The sequence below is a fragment of the Anopheles funestus genome (assembly GCF_943734845.2).
Source record: "Anopheles funestus chromosome X unlocalized genomic scaffold, idAnoFuneDA-416_04 X_unloc_40, whole genome shotgun sequence".
In the NCBI taxonomy this organism is placed as follows: domain Eukaryota; kingdom Metazoa; phylum Arthropoda; class Insecta; order Diptera; family Culicidae; genus Anopheles; species Anopheles funestus.
The window spans coordinates 22,501-42,500 of NW_026045166.1; positions in this window are offsets into that span (position 1 = coordinate 22,501).

The window sequence follows — 20,000 nt, forward strand, 5'->3', positions numbered from 1 at the left end:
ATGTAACACAATCCCGGTGGTACGTCCAAAGACTAACTTTCTGACTAAGTTGTCTTTATTACCCAATAGTCCCAGGCCTTGTGACTTGTGGCTCATGTCTACGCCCATGGCCACCATTCGCTAAGATAGTTTTGAAGTCACTTTGAAGGCCCAGGAACAACTCTCTTAGCACATCGGTTAACCTGGCGCCGCAGTCAACTCATGTGCTTGGATCGGATCGAGCTATTGAGTATTGGGCCTGCATACTCGCTCATCCGTATCCTTTGCGTACCGCCCCATGGCCCTTGTATGTCTGCACCACAGTTCCTGTTCGTTCCGTGCCTATGGCCGGATACGTATTGCACATCGGTATACCTGTCGCTACTCAGGCAACTCGTGTGCGTGGATTGGATCGAGAACATGGTGTGTGCCCCATGTTATAATTGATAGTCCATATCCACTTTATAGGTTAAAGTCATAAGTTGTGATTGCACAACCATTCTTCATAAGAGTTTAATCACTCTTCAACTAACTTTCGTTCTGGTGTCTTGGTATCAAATCGCGTAAGACACAAGATTCTACTGGCCAAATAGAATCTAGCACATTGGTTAACCTGGCGCCGCAGTCAACTCATGTGCTTGGATCGGATCGAGCTATTGAGTATTGGGCCTGCATACTCGCTCATCCGTATCCTTTGCGTACCGCCCCATGGCCCCGTCCTTAGAGTTAATGACTAGTAGGCTTAACTCTTTGTATGTCTGCACCACAGTTCCCGTTCGTTCCGTGCCGTGGCCGGATACGTATTGCACATCGGTATACCTGTCGCTACTCAGGCAACTCGTGTGCGTGGATTGGATCGAGCTCATGGGGTGTGTAGAGATTCCATGTTATAATTGCAAGTCCATATCCACTTTATAGGTTAAAGTCATAAGTTGTGATTGCACAACCATACTTCATAAGAGTTTAATAACTCTTCAACTAACTTTCGTTCTGGTGTCTTGGTATCAAATCGCATAAGACACAAGATTCTACTGGCCAAATAGAATCTAGCACATTGGTTAACCTGACGCCGCAGTCAACTCATGTGCTTGGATCGGATCGAGCTATTGAGTATTGGGCCTGCATACTCGCTCATCCGTATCCTTTGTGTACCGCCCCATGGCCCCGTCCTTAGAGTTAATGACTAATAGGCTTAACTCTTGTTTGTCTGCACCACAGTTCCCGTTCGTTCCGTGCCGTAGCCGGATACGTATTGCACAGTAGTAGACACCGTAATCTGACGTATCTAACACACCACTATTGTAACTCGTCGTCCAAGGACCTTTCAAGTGCCTGATGGCCAGGGGAGCTCTTACACGGCACGGAGACACAGTGATGCTCGCCCATCAAAGTGTACAACGATCGAGTTTGCTTAAGTGTCTGGGTACCTACACACCAGACACAATGCAATGGCCATGGATCCACACAAGGCACATCACATGCAGAAAGCTTCACCAGATTATGACACATACCACACTCTTGTAACTCGTCGTCGAAGGGGCGTTCAAAGTGCCTTACGGCTAGGGGAGATCTAGCACGGCACGGAGACACAGTGATGGTTGCCCATCAAAGTGTACAACGATCGAGTTTGCTTTCCGCGCAAGCGTTCTAAGTGTCTGGGTACCTACACACCAGACACAATGCAATGGCCACGGATCCACACAAGGCACATCACATGCAGAAAGCTTCACCAGATTCTGACACATACCACACTCTTGTAACTCGTCGTCGAAGGGGCGTTCAAAGTGCCTTACGGCTAGGGGGGATCTAGCACGGCACGGAGACACAGTGATGGTCACCCATCAAAGTGTACAACGATCGAGTTTGCTTTCCGCGCAAGCGTTCTAAGTGTCTGGGTATCTAAGCACCAGACACAATGCAATGGCCACGGATCCACACAAGGCACATCACATGCAGAAAGCTTCACCAGATTCTGACACATACCACACACATGCAACTCGTCGTCGAAGGGGCGTTCAAGTGCCTTACGGCTAGGGGAGATCTAGCTCGGCACGGGGACACAGTGATGGTCACCCATCAAAGTGTACAACGAACGAGTTGGCTTTCAACAAATTCTGACACATAGCAAGCGAGCGACCGAGCTACACCGAAGGCAGCCCATGGTTGGTCACTCGCGGACGATCATCAGTAATGATCCTTCCGCAGGTTCACCTACGGAAACCTTGTTACGACTTTTACTTCCTCTAAATCATCAAGTTCGGTCAACTTCAGCCATGCCAGCTGCAGCTCACGAAGGAACCGCGGAAGGTAAGCCTCCAGAAACCTCACTAAATAATCCATCGGTAGTAGCGACGGGCGGTGTGTACAAAGGGCAGGGACGTAATCAGCACTAGCTAATGACTAGTGCTTACTAGAAATTCCAGGTTCATGGGGACCGTTGCAGTCCCCAATCCCGACTAGATGGGCATTTTAGTGATTTCCCGTTCCTCTCGGAATGGGGGCGCCTATTGGCGAGAACACGCTGCGACCCACATTGTAGCACGCGTGCAGCCCAGAACATCTAAGGGCATCACGGACCTGTTATCGCTCATTCTCAGCTTGCTAAACACAAGTTGTCCCGCTAAGCAGGGCAAACGTAGCCGACGACCGCCCGTGAAGGCGCCGCCCGGCTGTAACGTCAGGTGCGCCCGGAGGCGCACTGCTGACAGCGTTCTAGTTAGCATGTTTGAGTCACGTTCGTTATCGGAATTAACCAGACAAATCATTCCACGAACTAAGAACGGCCATGCACCACTACCCTTAAATTTGAGAAAGAGCTATCAATCTGTCTTACCTCGATAAGTTTGGACCTGGTAAATTTTCCCGTGTTGAGTCAAATTAAGCCGCAAGCTCCACTTCTTGTGGTGCCCTTCCGTCAATTCCTTTAAGTTTCAACTTTGCAACCATACTTCCCCCGGAACCCGATTTTGGTTTCCCGGAAGCGACTGAGAGCACCGAATAGGGGTAGCGTCTCCCAATTGCTAATTGGCATCGTTTACGGTTAGAACTAGGGCGGTATCTAATCGCCTTCGATCCTCTAACTTTCGTTCTTGATTAAAGAAAGCATCCATGGCAAACGCTTTCGCTTCAGTTGGTCCTACGACGGTCTACGAATTTCACCTCTCGCGCCGTAATACCAATGCCCCCAACTACTTCTGTTAATCATTACCTCTAGGTTTCTGACAAACCAACGAAATCGTATAAACCGAGGTCATATTCCATTATTCCATGCAAGATTATTCTCGGCCAACGCCAACCCCACGGGGGGGCCGGACGCTTTGTCTTAGCCTGCTTTGAGCACTCTAATTTGTTCAAGGTAAATGTGAGTATCTTGAGCACCATGAGGAGCCCGTGCCGGAGTTAACCGGTAGCACGGTACTCGTTCACAGAGTAACGCCCAAGTACACCATTGTGAGTCGCAGCCGTGAGCGCGCGCACGAACGGCCCCGGCGTGTAACCGGGCGCCCGTGGCGGTCACGTGTCTGGACGGGCAATCAACTTCGAACGTTTTAACCGCAACAACTTTAATATACGCTAGTGGAGCTGGAATTACCGCGGCTGCTGGCACCAGACTTGCCCTCCACTTGATCCTTGTTGAAGGATTTATACTCAACTCATTCCAATTATGGACCATCGTTAGAGAGGTCCATATTGTTATTTCTCGTCACTACCTCCCCGTACTGGGATTGGGTAATTTACGCGCCTGCTGCCTTCCTTGGATGTGGTAGCCATTTCTCAGGCTCCCTCTCCGGAATCGAACCCTGATTCCCCGTTACCCGTCGCAACCATGGTAGTCCTCTACACTACCATCAATAGTTGATAGGGCAGACATTTGAAAGATCTGTCGTCAGTCGACAAGCGACCATACGATCTGCGTCCTTATCCAGACTTCAACTCAAGCCGCCCGGAGGCGATTGGTTTAACTAATAAGTGCACCAGTTCAGCTACCCGCGAGGGCACCAGTCCCGGCATGTTGCATGTATTAGCTCTGGATTTTCCACAGTTATCCAAGTAACTAGTGGTAGGATGATCTTGTGAATTATAGCTGTTATACTGAGCCTTATGCGGTTTCACATTCATTTATGTTTGTACTTAGACATGCATGGCTTAACCTTTGAGACAAGCGTATATTACTGGTAGGATCAACCAGAATTCGTTCCACTACAGACACACACTCGCTTAGTGGGAAATAAATTTCCACACAACTCTCTCTCTCTAGAACCATATGGAATGGCTCTTTGGTGTTGGGTAAGGCACCAATTTGTTGGGGTGTAACGGTCACCACCAACTTTAAGTTTGTTAGGGCACAACGGAAACCACTAACTAAACTTTAGGAAACTAAATTTCCTCACACATTATCTCTCACCATATTAGCACTAGGTGCTATCCACGATTGTACAACGTTTCAACTCTTGAATCGACCGTAGGGCCGCGGAATTGCTTCCGGGCCCCTATTCTCGCTATTAATTGTTCATCTCTTTCAATACATCGAGTTCGTTCCATTGGGTAGTTCGCATGGCGAACGTTTTGATGCAGCCCCCTGGGGGACCACGGCACTTTACACCGGGTATGGTGTATGCGCAACCTACAGATAACAATAAACCCCTTATGCGTGTGTAAACCGATGTTGGGCTGCTCAACATCTTTCATGGTTACATCACTTGCACCAGAACCCACGGTGCCGATTTGGTAATATGTTGTACATTTACTCTCAAGATGTACGCTTCGGCCCCTTATTCAGGGGCTCAAGCTATTACCAGCAAGAACAATCCTCATCCAGACTTGAACTCGAAACACCCGGAGGCGAACGGTTTAACTAATAAGTGCACCAGTCTTGAATCCATGCGTCGGTGGAAACAATGCCGGCGTGTTGCATGTATTAGCTCTGAACTTAGCGAGTGATTGCCTTGCAGCTGTCATACTGAGCGTAGAGCGTGATTATCGCTCACTTGAACCATGTTGAATGGCTCTTTGGTGTAGGGTAAGGCACCAATTTGTTGGGGCGTAACGGTCACCACCAACTTAAGACTTGCTTATAGGTATTTCAACGTTTTCAACTCTTTAATCGACCGTGTTTCATTATCATCTCTTCTTCTTATTAAATGCATCGAGTTCGTTCCATTGGGTAGTTCGCGTGGCGAACGGTTTGATGCAGCCCCTACCACGGCACTTTACACCGGGCATGGTGTATCGCAACCTACAGATCACCAATATATTTGTGATCGATAATGCACACTTCTTACACGACTGACCAGTCGACAGCGCTGCCTTCCTATTATTGCGTGTGTAAACCGATGTTGGGCTGCTCAACATCTTTCACGGTTACATCACTTGCACCCCGAACCCATGGTGCCGATTTGGTAATATGTTGTACATGGTCTCAAGATGTACGCTTCGACCCCTTATTCAGGGGCTCAAGCTATTACCAGCAAGATCAATCCTCATCCAGACTTGAACTCGAAACACCGGAGGCGAACGGTTTAACTAATAAGTGCACCAGTCTTGAATCCATGCGTCGGTGGAAACAATGCCGGCATGTTGCATGTATTAGCTCTGAACATAGCGAGTGATTGCCTTGTAGCTGTCGAACTGAGCGTAGAATGTGATTATCGCTCACTTGAAAGGTCAAGCCCTTTCGAGTCGTCCGGTTTTTACGCCAGACGACTCGGTTCACCATCTTTCGGGAAGGGACCGTCTCGGTCGCAAGCTGCTCCGGTCCCCAAACAACCTGCGACAAATGATAGGAAATGCCGACATCAATACGTGTTCAGTTTGGTTTATCGCTCATTTGTCTTTTTGACCATCGATCCCTGATTATAACTCTCAATTAAACAGTCAGAGAGTAAGGCATGCCCATCGATATCTCATCGACAGGCGATACCGCAAGAACGGCCAACGACACATCAGGTGATCGATTATTGCTACGACTTTTGCTTAATCGTTTCCACTCCTTAGAGAAAGAAACCCCCGGGGACCGTCCTCGGTCGCAAGCTGCTCCGGTCCCCAAACAACCTGCGACAAATGATAGGAAATGCCGACACTCAATACGTGTTCAGTTTGGTTTATCGCTCATTGGTCTGTTTGACCATCGATCCCTGATTAATACTCTCAGTAATCCAGTCGGGAGAGTAAGGCATGCCCATCGATATCTCATCGACAGGCGATACCGCTTGAACGGCCAACGACACATCAGAGGATCGTATCTTGCTACAACTTTTGCTTAATCGTTTCTTCTCCTTGGAGAAAGAAACCCCCGGGGACCGTCTCGGCCGCAAGCTGCTCCGGTCCCCTAAACAACCTGCGGCATCAAAAGATAGGAAAAGCCGACATCAATACGTGTTCAGTTTGGTTTATCGCTCATTGGTCTTGTTTGACCATCGATCCCTGATTAATACTCTCAATTAGAAGGTCGGTAGAGTAAGGCATGCCCATCGATATCTCATCGACAGGCGATACCGCATGAACGGCCAACGACACATCAGAGGATCGTATCTTGCTACAACTCTTGCTTAATAGTTTCCACTCCTTGGAGAAAGAAACCCCCGGGGACCGTCTAAGGCGCCGCAAGTTGCTCCGGTCCCTAAACAACCTGCGGCATCAAATGATAGGAAAAGCCGACATCAATACGTGTTCAGTTTGGGTTTATCGCTCATAGGTCTGTTTGACCATCGATCCTAGAATTCAACTTTCGGAGTAAGGCATGCCCGTCGATATCTCATCGATAGGCGATACCGGTAGAACGGCCAACGACACACATCTAGGATCGCATTTACTCTTCTTGGATGGATAACCAATACCCTAGGACCGTTTCATCGCGAGCTGCTCCGGTCCTCAAACAACTCGCGAACCACCGATAGGATGATATTAGGAATGGCCGACTTTCATCCTTTAACTCCTCAGTTCTGCTTACCAAAACATAGGTACTTGGACCTTAAAGACCACTATATGTTCCCCGATCGGGGGCAATCGGAACGTCTATCCATCATCAACATCGTTTCACTCATTCCGAACCACCAAATTGGACAGACAGTACCATATTCACCAACCGATTGCTTCAACTTCGCAAACTGTATGGTAAGTTCTACTAATTTCACATCTTACCATCGACTAATAGTGCATAAATCCACTTGGAAATCACTTTTCCTTGGTCCTCGGACCTTCTACGACAACGTCCAACAAATATCCGAAGTCGTTTCCCAACTTAGACCAAGCATTTCGTATCTTTACTTCTAATCGATTTTTTCTCTCATAATTGACGATCAAAATCTAAAAACCACATTTTGAGCCAGAAGCAGTCGTCCGATCGTCCTGGGGGTAGTCTCAATCGATTTAGAAGGGCCCAATTCATAAAGATACGTACTCAGTCAAATTCATGCTTCTGGCTCACCTACCCCCTATATAGAAAACGAAAGCGTACAGGCGTGGAAAACGTGCCATTTTTCTCCATCACGGACTTTTTTTTTCTCGTTGCACCGACTCTAGTAAAAAAGTGAAATTTTTTACTAGTTACCAACTTTTGCAAATTATCATCGGATATCACTTTTCATGGTCTATAGTAAGTTCTTATCACGTTTTAGTAGTTTTTGAAAAAAAAAATTTTTTTGAACTTTTCAAAATTTTTCAAAACAAAGTTTTTGTAGGCGGTTTTGTGTATGGAGGGTTACTAGTCTCGGGGTCACTGTTTGACCAAAAAACCACTATATATCATTCGAAAGGTAATTTCAAGGGCTACAAAAAATTGTTCTACGGCACCCCCCTCCGACGTCTAGTATTCGAGTTATTGGCCAAAAACCATCACTTGAGCGATTTTTCGTTCAGGGTACCCGACTCTAGTAAAAAAGTGAAATTTTTCTCGATTGACCAAGTGTTGCAAATGACCATCGGATTTCACTTTTTATGGTCTATAGTGAGTTCTGATCACGATTTGGTACTTTTTGAAAAAATTTTTTTGACGCACTTTTCAAAATTTTGCAAAACCAAAACTTTTTAGGCGGTTTTGTGTATGGAGGGTTACTAGTCTCGGGGTCACTGTTTGACCAAAAAACCACTATATATCATTCGAAAGGTAATTTCAAGGGCTACCAAAAATTGTTCCACGACACCCCCCTGCGACGTCTAGTATTCGAGTTATTAGCCAAAAACCGCAATTATAGCGGTTTTTCGTCCAGGGTACCCGACTCTAGTAAAATGATGCGATTTTTACTAGTCTAGGGAACTTTTTGGCCAAAAATCAAGTATATGTCATTCGATAGATAATTTCAAGGGCTACCAAAAATTGTTCCACGACACCCCCCTGCGACGTCTAGTATTCGAGTTATTAGCCAAAAACCGCAATTATAGCGGTTTTTCGTCCAGGGTACCCGACTCTAGTAAAATGATGCGATTTTTACTAGTCTAGGGAACTTTTTGGCCAAAAATCAAGTATATGTCATTCGATAGATAATTTCAAGGGCTACCAAAAATTGTTCCACGACACCCCCCTGCGACGTCTAGTATTCGAGTTATGGGCCAAAAACCATTCATACTTGAGCATTTTGCTCATTTTGCCTGTACGGGTACCGGGGACTAGTAAAATCAGGCCAATTTTACTAGAGTAGGGGTCCTTTTTGGTCAAAAAAACAACTTTTGCTCGTTCGATAGGGAATCGATAGGGCAACAAAAAATCGTTCTACGACCCCCCCCTTCCGATGTCTAGTATTCGAGTTATGGGCCAAAAACAGTTTATAGCTAATTTTTCACTCGATTTTTCACCAAGTATCGCACATTACTCCGGTTCTATACATTGGATCGTCAATCTTTAAGATTTTATGGGTAGTTCCAACTGTTTGCTACATTTCATCCATACATCACCAACCGATTCAATGTCTGTGCTAGAAGTTATTAGAGGAATAAAAAAATTTACCCTTGGCTTTGGACCGTACAATTTTACCCATTTTTGGCCCATATTTGCCCCATAGCTCCGCCGGTATCCAAGATATGGCCACACTTTCTTCTGGCCATGGGTAGATGGCACTTGTGGCTAGATTTCTTCCATGCACCACTAATCGCTACCATGTCTGTGGCCGGAGCTATTCACGAAAGCGCCTTGCGCACTTGGTCGGATTTTTGGTCCACCTGGCACCATTTTTGGCCCATATTTGCCCCATAGCTCCGCCGGTATCCAAGATAGCGCCACACTTTCTTCTGGCCATGGGTAGATGGCACTTGTGGCTAGATTTCTTCCATGCACCACTAATCGCTACCATGTCTGTGGCCGGAGCTATTCACGAAAGCGCCTCGCGCACTTGGTCGGATTTTTGGTCCAACTTCACCATTTTTGGCCCATATTTGCACCATAGCTCCGCCGGTATCCAAGATATGGCCACACTTTCTTCTGGCCATGGGTAGATGGCACTTGTGGCTAGATTTCTTCCATGCACCACTAATCGCTACCATGTCTGTGGCCGGAGCTATTCGACGAACAACCATCGCATTTACCTAGGTACTTTTTCGGATTTTTGGTCCAACTTGCACCATTTTTGGCCCATATTTGCCCCATAGCTCCGCCGGTATCCAAGATATGGCCACACTTTCTTCTGGCCATGGGTAGATGGCACTTGTGGCTAGATTTCTTCCATGCACCACTAATCGCTACCATGTCTCTGGCCGGAGCTATTCGACGAACAACCATCGCATTTACCTAGGTACTTTTTCGGATTTTTGGTCCAACTTGCACCATTTTTGGCCCATATTTGCCCCATAGCTCCGCCGGTATCCAAGATATGGCCACACTTTCTTCTGGCCATGGGTAGATGGCACTTGTGGCTAGATTTCTTCCATGCACCACTAATCGCTACCATGTCTGTGGCCGGAGCTATTCGACGAACAACCATCGCATTTACCTAGGTACTTTTTCAGATTTTTGGTCCAACTTGCACCATTTTTGGCCCATATTTGCCCCATAGCTCCGCCGGTATCCAAGATATGGCCACACTTTCTTCTGGCCATGGGTAGATGGCACTTGTGGCTAGATTTCTTCCATGCACCACTAATCGCTGCCATGTCTCTGGCCGGAGCTATTCGACGAACAACCATCGCATTTACCTAGGTACTTTTTCGGATTTTTGGTCCAACTTGCACCATTTTTGGCCCATATTTGCCCCATAGCTCCGCCGGTATCCAAGATATGGCCACACTTTCTTCTGGCCATGGGTAGATGGCACTTGTGGCTAGATTTCTTCCATGCACCACTAATCGCTACCATGTCTGTGGCCGGAGCTATTCACGAAAGCGCCTCGCGCACTTGGTCGGATTTTTGGTCCAACTTGCACCATTTTTGGCCCATATTTGCCCCATAGCTCCGCCGGTATCCAAGATATGGCCACACTTTCTTCTGGCCATGGGTAGATGGCACTTGTGGCTAGATTTCTTCCATGCACCACTAATCGCTACCATGTCTGTGGCCGGAGCTATTCACGAAAGCGCCTCGCGCACTTGGTCGGATTTTTGGTCCAACTTGCACCATTTTTGGCCCATATTTGCCCCATAGCTCCGCCGGTATCCAAGATATGGCCACACTTTCTTCTGGCCATGGGTAGATGGCACTTGTGGCTAGATTTCTTCCATGCACCACTAATCGCTACCATGTCTGTGGCCGGAGCTATTCGACGAACAACCTGCGCATTCACCTTCTCGTTGCACTTCTTCGGGAATTTGGTGCAACCAAGTTTTCACTATAACTTGGTCATTTTCCGTCCATCGGACATGCGGTTTTGGGTGTCGATACTTGACACCGCACGCTACAATATGTTCCTCCACGACCATGTGGTCCGATGCTTCCAACAGGAGCTATTCGAGGAGTACCGATTTTTCACCATTAAAAATGCTCAATTTTGCACCAACTTTTGCCTATAACTCAGGCTGTATCGATCGGATCTTCAATCTTGAAAAAGTTTTGGATAGGTGGCACCAAATGCTACATTTCGTTCTTCCACGTCAACTTTGTCCGATGTCTAGCAAAAAAGTTATTCGCGAACCAAGTCCAGAACCCATGCAATGGCTGCCCACATTGCATACATCACGGCGGTTAACTCTCGTTACTCTATACCGTGGACTTGGTACTTTTTCAGGCATTCGTTGCTACTTCTTGGTTCATGATATTCGTTTACGGTCTTCACTAGGGCATTTGGTGCTCCTTATCGGTTCATGATATTCGTTTACGGTCTTCACTAGGGCATTTGGTGCTCCTTATCGGTTCATGATATTCGTTTACGGTCTTCACTAGGGCATTTGGTACTGGGCTTCCCACTTTCTACTGATCGATCCATACTCACTTGCGTGCACCTAGCCTAGGAAGGTTTCCTATGGCTTCCCATCTTTCTACTGATCGATCCATACTCACTTGCGTGCACCTAGCCTAGGAAGGTTTCCTATGGCTTCCCATCTTTCTACTGATCGATCCATACTCACTTGCGTGCACCTAGCCTAGGAAGGTTTCCTATGGCTTCCCATCTTTCTACTGATCGATCCATACTCACTTGCGTGCACCTAGCCTAGGAAGGTTTCCTTGGGCTTCCCATCTTTCTACTGATCGATCCATACTCACTTGCGTGCACCTAGCCTAGGAAGGTTTCCTATGGCTTCCCATCTTTCTACTGATCGATCCATACTCACTTGCGTGCACCTAGCCTAGGAAGGTTTCCTTGGGCTTCCCATCTTTCTACTGATCGATCCATACTCACTTGCGTGCACCTAGCCTAGGAAGGTTTCCTTGGGCTTCCCATCTTTCTACTGATCGATCCATACTCACTTGCGTGCACCTAGCCTAGGAAGGTTTCCTTGGGCTTCCCATCTTTCTACTGATCGATCCATACTCACTTGCGTGCACCTAGCCTAGGAAGGTTTCCTATGGCTTCCCATCTTTCTACTGATCGATCCATACTCACTTGCGTGCACCTAGCCTAGGAAGGTTTCCTATGGCTTCCCATCTTTCTACTGATCGATCCATACTCACTTGCGTGCACCTAGCCTAGGAAGGTTTCCTATGGCTTCCCATCTTTCTACTGATCGATCCATACTCACTTGCGTGCACCTAGCCTAGGAAGGTTTCCCTTTGGTACCGACTTCCATCTACGCACTCGATATAACCTAGGTACTTGGTACCGATGATGGTTAACACTCAAGCATTTCTTGCATCCTGCGTGCAAGGTACCAATTTTCACTTCTTAGGTACGTTTATGGGCCCGCATTTATCCAATATCGCTCCGATGGCCTTTCGCATTATTTCATCCGATAGCCCTTGCCAAAAGCTACCAAAAGTTCCTCCACGGCCATGTGCTCCGACGCTTAGTTTAGGAAATATTCGAAAAAATTCATCTTAGGAAAAATTTTCTTATTGGAAAATCACCTTAAATCGATGGCCATTTTTTGGGCAAAAACTTTAACGTCTTCCCGACTTTGCGGGAATTGCGAATTTTAGGCACCCAGAGAAAATCTTTTACTTTAAGGGGGCGGCCGCGAAGTTGCCCAAAGTCTCGGACACAAAAATTCTCAAGTTCCCCACTCTAGTAAATCGCCCTATGAGTATCTCCTGGCCCGCGAGCTCTGCGAGCGGGCCAGCTTCGGCGATTTTTGCCTTTTCGCCTAGGCGGTTCTTCTACGAAATTGGTCCACAGCTTTTGCTCAGAAAGCTAGCATTTGTTGCAACAGTTAGGTACTTGGTACCACATTTTGGTATCCATTTGGGCATTTGTGGCAACTACTCGGTACTTTGGCCCACATTTCGCTCTACTCGGGCTTCTATGGTGGTACTTGTCGGTACTTTTGGCCAACTTAGGCCAATTGGGTGCAACTTGCGGGTACTCTGTGGGTACTTTAGGGCATATTGTGTCTTTCGGGTGAACCTTCGCGATACTTCATGGGTACTGATGGCCAACTTAGGAACATTCAGTGCAACCTTTGGGCCTAAGGAAATTTGTCCAACTCTTTGGACTTAGAAAATTTTCTGGACTTAGAAAATTTTCTGGACTTGTAAAAATTTTCAAATGTTCAATTTGGCCCACATTTCGCTCTACTCGGGCCTCTATGGTGCTACTTGGCGGTACTTTTGGCCAACTTAGGCCAATTGGGTGCTATTTGTGGGTACTCTATCGGTACTTTTGGCCATCTTAGGCCCATTCGGTGCTATTTGTGGGTACTCTATCGGTACTTTTGGCCAACTTAGGCCAACTCAGTGCTACTTGTGGGTACTCTATCGGTACTTTTGGCCAACTTAGGCCAACGCGGTGCTATTTGTGGGTACTCTATCGGTACTTTGGGACATATTATGTCCTTCGGGTGAACCTTCTCGATACCTCATGGGTACTTGTGGCCAACTTAGGAAAATTCAGTGCAACCTATGGGCCTTTGGAAATTGCTCCAACACTTTGGACTTAGAAAATTTTCTGGACTTAGAAAATTTTTTGGACTTAGAAAAATTTTCAACTTCTGTATCTTCTTCATCAAGTTCCATTTTGTGGGACTTAGAAAATTTTCTGGACTTAGAAAATTTTTTGGACTTAGGAAATTTTTCAACACTTGTAAAATTTTTGTTCCTTCTTTGAAGAAGAATACTTTCCACTATTAGCTTCTTTCTCTTTTTCTTCTTAGTTGTCTTCTTATTTTCGGTCCGAGAGCGCCGACACTTGTAAAATTATCTAAGTCCGAAGACTTTTGGAATGAACCAAAAGTCAACGAACACAATACATCAACCCTATCAACATCAAGTGGCAACCCGAAGGAAGCGCAGCGGCCAGCCCATGTACAACGCGAAGTTGTAGCATGCAACCAACCAACCGCTAACCTCCAACGGCACTCAATGTATTCGTTACACATGGGCGCACCTGCACCACACTGTCGTGACCATCCAACGAGCCGTCGGTTCGGTCGTGTGTTACAAGCACCCCATCACATAGGCATAGAGTCACCACACAGTGTTCTTTAACACTCTCGTCACATGGTGCAAGTCACGGTACGCACCACCAATGTGCACTGGTTGGCCAATTCCAGCACACACGGGGCGCGCACGCGCAAGCACTAACCACCAAGCATGGGTCGCCTGAGAGGATCGATGCGAACGCATCTCTACAACTTGAAGCTCCCAGCCTGTAGTCCCGTCGTTTGCGGGCGGTCGTAGGTGTCGAAACTAGTGATATCCACAGTCGGCAAGCTCGTCCACCGGTGTTCCCAACATGTATGGTACTAACACGTGCAGCGCGAACCCGCCCTTTGCGGCCTAGTAGTAAGCGGGGATGAGACGCCAGTGTGCCAATGGACAGCACGGACGGTTCTCGGAGGGTTGTTAGGCCCGCTAGCTTACGACCACCTAATGGGTATAAGAAGCGCTATCAGCTCGGATTGGATACGACCTTAGAGGCGTTCAGGCATAATCCAGCGGACGTAGCGTCATACCATAGTCCGTTCGAACTAGTATTGAGCCAGTGGTCCGTACCTGTGGTTCCTCTCGTACTGCACAGGAATTCCGTTAAGATAGCGACAAACAATGCACACCAGTAGGGTAAAACTAACCTGTCTCACGACGGTCTAAACCCAGCTCACGTTCCCTTGAAAGGGTGAACAATCCTACGCTTGGTAAATTTTGCTTTACAATGATAGGAAGAGCCGACATCGAAGGATCAAAAAGCCACGTCGCTATGAACGCTTGGCGGCCACAAGCCAGTTATCCCTGTGTGTGCGTAGCTGTCAAGCCAGCAGTTTAGACGTGCTTTGTGTCGCTCCGTATTTTTTGCAAAAATATTGTGCAAAAGTGCTTATAAATAGCGGAACAATAGTCGAAAAGGGCGAATTGAGTGTCATTCTTAGCGAATATTGAAAAAGGAAATCGTTTTACTTCAATTTACTGCGCTAAAACTCAGTTTAAAGTGTCCCCATACACTTTGTATGGGGAACTTCAGTGGCGAATAAATATCGAAATACCGTGTTAGAACATTGGAAAAGTGGTAAAACACATGCTAGGGAGCATAAACTATCGTTTTCCAGCGACGTAAAATGCTTTTAAAAAGAGATAAACAGTAAAAACTCGACGTGAAAGTGCGTGCAACAGCGTGGTACGGTGGCGTCAGGTGTGTCGTCGCGTGTGTTTGTGTCATCAACAACACCACGAAGCGTTTTCGAGCAGTGAGGACAACAACCCAACGTAAAAGCTCCCTTTTTATAACGACAGCGCCACCCGTGGCGGGTTCCGCAACTTCCAGCGAAGACAGCAACCACCTTCTCTTCGACGTCTGCAGCGCCACCAGTGACCGGTAGCGGTAGCGCTTAGCCGGGACACCAGCGTTACGAAGCGTTACGGTGCTATAAAACTCGATGCGAATTGCATACCTTTCCGGCGCTTAGCGGTCAGAGAGTGAGAACGCGCAGCCGGAGACCGGGAACGCTTAGCAGGAGACCGGGAACGGTTCTTTGGCTCCGAATCCTTCCCCGGGAACGCCAAAACGAGAGACTTCAACGCGTCAGCAGGCGACGAACCCGTTTTTTGGTGTTTTCTTGAATCTCTTGCGGAATTTATTAAAAATTCTTATTCTTGCGGTTTTCTCTTGCGAAATTGTTTTTAATAAAGGAAAAAGTGGGAGTTTTTTATTCTTGCGATCCGCGGACGGGAAATCTGCCAAAGGGGCTCTAGCGACGGACGGTCGTTACCTTGGCAGATGTTGAAGGGAATATTCCCTTGTTCCGTCTGAACGATTCGTGCAGGCGGTTTTTTGTGAAAAGAGCGGAGAATGGAGGGGCGGGTGCTTCGTTCCGGGGTGCGGTCGTCGTCCACGCCTCGGAAGCGGTCCGATACCCCTTCCCCTTTACCGGAGACACCACGGCCGGCCGGACCAACGGTGGCGGTTCCGTCCGAGGCTGATAATTCCGAGGAGGAGGACGATGCGGAATTTTCCGACGCCTCTCTTCTCGAGCAGACGGTGGTGCCGCCAGTGGTAGCGGCAGGGGAGATGTCTTCAACCGTGGCTCCCCACGACGATGGCGAAGCGTCGGTGCTGGCTTTCCAGCACAAGATGCTGGAGAACTTCGCCAAACAGATCGAGTCGCTGACGGAAGAGCTGCGACTTAGCCGGGAACGTGAAGTGGCCCTGAAGTGTACGCTGGAAGCGCTTCAAGAGGGCATGCGTTCCTTGACGGCGCTTCATTCCTCGGCACAGCCTGTTGGTCAGGGCAGTGCCAGGACAAAACGCGGCCGGCAGCAGCGCAACCGTGCGAAGAAAGCTTCGCAACTGCAGCAGCAGCAGCAGCAGCAGCAGCAGCAGCAGCGGCAGCAGCAGCAGCAGCGGCAGCAGCAACAACAACAGCGGCAGCAGCAGCAGCAGCAGCAGCAGCAGCAGCGCAGCCAGCCACAGCCGCAGCGACGGACGGTCGCAGTGTCGGCTAATGGCCAGCAGCAGCAGCAGCAGCAACCGCAACGTCAGCAGCAGCGGCAACAGCAGCAGATGTCCTGGGCTACGGTCGTGAGCGGTCGGAAGAGCCGATCGCAACGCCCGACTCAGCAGCAGCAGCAACCGCAGCAGGTGGGCCAGCCGTACCGGCCACCTCAGATGCGCCAGCAGCAGCAGCAGAGTCAGCAGCAACAACATCAGCAGCATCGTGCCCAGTCTAAGGGGCGTCCTCCGCGTCCTGACCGCATTGCGGTGGTCCCAGGTTCGGACAAAACCTGGACAGAGATGTACGTGAAGCTGCGTACATCTCAGGAGCTGCAGGACGTCAGGGCAGACATCGGCATGGGGCGCCGGACCGTGCAAGGTCATCTGCTTGTACCGTTGCGGAAGAACGTCGATAGCGCGGAGCTGGCTCGCCGGATCCAGCTAGCGCTAGGTGAGGATGGCGAGGCACGAGTGGTGACGGAGATGGGTGAGCTTCTCATCACCAACGTCGACTCTCTGGCCAAAGAGAGTGACGTGAAGCTTGCCATTGAGGAGAAGCTGGGGTCAGCGGCTGGCATCACTCACGTCGAGCTTTGGGAGCTCCGTGATGGCACAAAGCGAGCGCGTGTTCGACTCCCACTGGCCAAGGCACGGAGTCTCATTGGTCAGAAGTTGACACTCTGCCAATGTGTCAGCGGCATCCGCGAAGTGCCGAAGAAGCCGCTCGACCGTCAGCGCTGCTTCCGTTGCCTGCTGATGGGGCACCTGGCGCGGGACTGCCGTTCTTCAACTGACCGGACGGGTCAGTGTTTGCAGTGTGGCGAGGTAGGCCACCGCGTTAGTCAGTGCACGTCGGCAGCTAAGTGCATTGTCTGCCAGGGGCCCCATCGAGTGGGCCACTCATCGTGCCGACAAGGTCAACAGTGTCGGGTGTAGTGAGGGTGATGCAGGTCAACCTGGGTGGTGGACGCACTGCTCAGGATCTGGCCCTGCAAACAGCCCGCACGAAGCGGGTCGACGTGCTGCTGCTGTCAGAGGTGTATCGACCTCCAGAGGGCAGCGGTAACTGGACGGTGGATTCGTCGGGGAGAGCAGCTGTGGTGGCAACCGGCCACCTTCCAATCCAGCGGGTCTGGCGCTGTGCCATGCCCGGGTTGGCTGCTGCGCAGATTGGAGGGGTGGTCTTCATCAGCTGTTACGCCCCTCCACGTCTCAACGCCGGCGAGTTCGAGCAACTTCTGGAGGCGGTGGAGTTGGAGGCCCAACCCCACCCTCGCATCGTCCTGGCAGGCGATTTCAACGCCTGGAATGAGGAGTGGGGTAGCCAACGTACCACCCGGCGCGGTGAAGAGCTGCTGGACACAATCCGGCAGCTTGGGCTTGTGATCCTGAACCAAGGATCGGTCCCGACGTTCGTGGGCAACGGAGTCGCCACTCCCAGTGTCGTGGATGTGTCTTTCGCGAGCGCATCCATTGCTCGTCCAGACACTTGGGAGGTGGCAGCGAACACCACTTCGTGCCACTATACGGCGTCGGACCACCGGTACATTTTCTTCACCGTGGGGCCTCCAACTCTCGACCAGCAGCGACGACAACAGCAGCAGCACCAGCAGCAGCAGCACCAGCAGCAGCAGCACCTGCAGCAGCAGCATCGTCACCTGAACGGGAGGCAGCAGCGACAACAGCAGCAGCATCGTCAGCGGGGACAGGGGTCCTCTTCGTCATCCACCACGTTTCGGCACGCTGGCCGGAGATGGAAGACGACGCAGTTTTCGGTGGAGGCATTCGCAGCCGCACTCCAGACGGCCGGTTTTCCGGAACGAGCCGTCAGCCAGGAGGGGATGGTCGACGCCATGCTAGATGCATGCGACGACACGATGGAGCGCGTCACCATGTCGCATCGTGACCCCCATCGAGACCTCTTCTGGTGGACTCCGGAGATCTTGCGTCTTCGGGAGGAGTGTGCGGCCGTGCACGAGCGGATGCTTCATACCACCGACCTGCAGGAGCGCAGCATCGTGGCTGCACATCATCGGTCGGCGAGGAGAGCCGTCGAGAAGGCTGTCCGGGCCAGCAAGCGAGCGCAGCTCGATGAGCTGATTCAACAGGCGGAAACCAACGAGTTTGGGGCCGGTTATCGGGTGGTCATGTCTCGTCTTCGTGGCTGCTTCGTGCCACCTGAGACTGACCGTGTCGTGTTGGAGCGGATAGCCAACGATCTGTTCCCGACACATCCGCCTGTTGACTGGCCGGACGCTGGATCATCGAGCGTCGACACCGAGGAGCGGAGTTCTTCGTTGACCCCTGTCACCGTGGGCGAGCTGTTGTCCATCGTGGGATCGATGGCGAACCGGAAAGCGCCTGGACTGGACGGTATCCCCAACGCGGCGGTTAAGACGGCCATTAGGAAGTACCCGGAGGTTTTCGTCCGTTTGTACCAGGACTGCCTGGACCGGGGTGCGTTTCCAGCGCCCTGGAAGAGGCAACGACTGGTACTGTTGCCAAAGCCTGGCAAGCCTCCCGGGGAAAGCTCCTCCTACCGGCCGCTGTGTATGCTCGACGCACTCGGCAAGGTGTTGGAGCGCCTAATTCTTAACCGCCTCAACGAGTTCCTGGAGGAACCAGATGCGGAACGGCTGTCGGACGGGCAGTACGGTTTCCGGCGAGGCAGATCCACCATCAGTGCGATCCAGCGCGTTGTCGAAGCGGGCAGGACGGCCATGTCCTTTCGCCGCACCAACGCCCGAGACAAGCGCTGCCTGATGGTGGTGGCACTTGATATCCGCAACGCCTTTAACTCTGCGCCCTGGCAAGCCATCGCCAACGCGCTGAGGGACAAGGGGGTACCGTCATCGCTGCAGCAGATACTGAGGAGCTATTTCGAGGACCGGCGGCTGGTTATCGACACCAGCGAGGGCCCTGTCGAGCGTAACATCAGTGCGGGCGTTCCACAGGGTTCCATTTTGGGACCCACGCTTTGGAACGTGCTGTACGACGGGGTCCTGGGTGTCCAGTTGCCTGAGGGGGCCGAGGTTATTGGCTATGCTGATGACCTTGTCGTCTTGGTCCCCGCAACGACACCCCAAGCCGCTTCCTCGACTGCTGAACGAGCCATCGCGGTAATCATGGACTGGCTGGACCGGAACCGTCTCTCGTTGGCGCCAGAGAAGACGGAAATGACGCTCATCTCCACCCTGAAGCGTCATCCGGTCGTGAGCATCAACATCGGAGGTGTGGTCGTGCAATCCCAGCGCTCCATCCGTTATCTTGGAGTTTGGTTGCACGACCACCTGTCATGGTTGCCGCACGTTCAGCAGGCTGCAGCGAAGGCCATGAAGGTCGCGGAAGCCGTCACGCGCCTCATGCCGAACCACAGTGGACCGAAGTCGTCGCGTGCCCGACTGCTGGCGGCCGTAGCGGACTCCATCCTGCGCTACGGGGCCCCAGTATGGTCGGAGGGGCTGCAGCTGCGCCAATGCCGTAGATTGGTGCAGCGCGTGCAGAGGACAACGGCCATTCGTGTTTGTCGGGCTTTCCGGACGGTGAGGGGTGAGACGGCCGTGCTGCTGGCCGGTCTCATTCCAA